Here is a 2493-nt window from a genome sequence, read left to right as displayed (position 1 = left end):
TTCTCCTCCAAAGGATCCCCAAAGATTATCTTTAGAGGATGAGAAAAACTCTTATCTCAATGCTCAAACCTCTAATGTGCTTTTCGATGCTTTGAGCAATGTAGTTACATTTCAACTCATGCCGTTCCGGGATGCTCATGAGTTATGGACAAAGCTTCAAGATAAATATGGTGTGTCCAAGATTTGTGGGGATGGTTGTTCTCCCTCCACCTCCGGTCATATAGTCTTCTCAACTTCTACTACTTCACCTACATGTGGTTTGCCACAAGTTAATGATATGGTGAGCAGTGTTGGTCATTGCAATGATGATAGTATGCTTATTGTGGATGATCCTTCATCACTATATTATTGTAATGCTCCCTCTTTGGGCTTTAACACTTCGAGCACTCCAAATGTTTCACATGCTTGTGTTGATAGTCCTTGCATATCATCTAGAAATTGCTTGACTAAATATCATGATGAAATGCTTGCTATGTCTTGTTGCCATGATAAAAATGCATCTATTTCCTCGAATTGTTGTGCTAACAATGTAGAGGAAACCGAACACTCCATGGAACAAGATGTGGTGCTTAATGTTGCCTCAAGGGATCCTACATCATCATCTATTGCGTTTTGCCTTATGGCTAAGGCGTCAAAGGTATCTCCTACTTTGTACCCCAATATGTCTCTTGATGATGATGTTGATGCTAATGATGATGAGGATAATGATGAAGAGAATGATAATGTTACCTCCTTAAAAATTAAGGGGGAAATGGTTTTTAAAGCTCTTCATAAAAGTAAAATTGCTCGTTCCAACTTCATGGAAATCATGTCCATTGCTATTGAGAGCAAGAAATATATTGATGAGTTGGAATCTCGTCTTGAGGAGCATGAGGTCACCATTGATAAACTGGAAGGTCATGGGCGTGATTACGCTAATGAGATTGCGGACCTCTCTCAAGCTCTTGAACTTGAACAAACGACCAAGGAATCTCTTGAGGAGACTTTTGCTCTAGAATTGTCTAGAGTGAAGGAATCTATTGATAGAGCCCTTGAGGTGGCCAATGTTTTTAAAACTAAAAATGCTAAGCTTGAAGTTGCTCATGCTAGACTCCTTGAGGATTTTGAGCACCTCGAAAATGGCTCAAGGGTCATCAAGGGTGAGCTCATCAAACTCACCGAGTCTCATGCCCAACTTGAAGCTTCTTATCTCAAAGAGCTTGCCAAGTTGCCTTCTCCTCTTGTTGTTAATGATGATGCTTGTGCTACTAATTCTATTACTTGTGAAGCATCCATTTTGAAGGAGAATGTTGAGCTACGGGCTCAACTTGAGGTGCTATCTAGCAATTATGGGAAATTGGAAGAAAGTCATGAAAAGCTCTCAAGCTCTCATGATGATCTTCTAGTATCCCATAGTGTGCTAAACATAGCTCATGAGGCCATGATTGCCAAGGTAACATCTAGTGAGCCTCATGTGGATACTAGCACTACTTCTAGTCAAAATAGTATATTGCCATGTGCTAGTCCTTGTAATTCATCTACTCACAATGTTGGTACATCTTGCGATGAATTGCTTTCCTTGCCTTGTTGCTCTAATGATGAAGCTTATACTTCCTCTAGTACTTGTGTTGAGACTAACCATGTAGAGGAAATCAAAGAGCTCAAGGCCCAAGTCACTTCCTTGAAGAAAGACTTGGAAAAGAGTCATCAAGGGAAATCCACACTCAACAATATCTTGAGTGTGCAAAAATCCCCCAATGACAAAGGTGGACTTGGATTCAACTCCAACAAGAAGAATAAGTCCAAGATCAACAAGAAGAAGGGCCAAAAACAAGTCAAGGATTCGGCCAAGATTATTTGCTTCAAGTGCAAAATTGAAGGGCATCATGTTAGATCTTGCCCATTGAAGAAGAAGGCTATTAGTGACAAGCAACAAGGGAAGCGGCTACAATTGCATTCTCATGCTCAACCTCAAGTTGAAGAAAGGCCTCTTCCCAAGAAGACTCAAGCTAATGCTTCTCAAGTTGAGAAATCAAATGAGAAGAAAGTGAAGAGTAGACGTTGCTACTTATGTCGTGAGAAAGGTCACGTCGCTTCTTCATGCACTAGTGATAACTTATCCAACCCAATTATTATTGATGATATCTATTCTCTTGGGAAGGATAAGGTTGGCAATGTGTTTGCCAAGTTTGTTGGTACTCAAAGTGGTGTCAAGAAAAGAACCATTTGGGTAGCCAAACCTATTGTGACTAACCTCTTAGGACCCAACTTGGTTGGGGACCAACAAGCTCAAACTTGATCAATAGGTGTTGTTGGAGGGCATTGGAGACTTGGCTAAATTATGAAGAATTAAGGGGACTTCATCATTCTCTTTGTCTCAAGCCAAGTCAATTGGATTATCAAGTTTCTATCTTATATCCAATGTGCCTCCTTGCGGTAACTTGTACTTAAAATTGTTTACCTTGAAAGTTACTTGCCCCCTTGCATGTTTTGGTTTTGTTCCTTGCATGTGTT

This window comes from Triticum aestivum, chromosome 3A, assembly GCF_018294505.1.
Source record: "Triticum aestivum cultivar Chinese Spring chromosome 3A, IWGSC CS RefSeq v2.1, whole genome shotgun sequence".
Classification (NCBI taxonomy): domain Eukaryota; kingdom Viridiplantae; phylum Streptophyta; class Magnoliopsida; order Poales; family Poaceae; genus Triticum; species Triticum aestivum.
Note: the sequence above shows the minus strand (reverse complement) of the source record.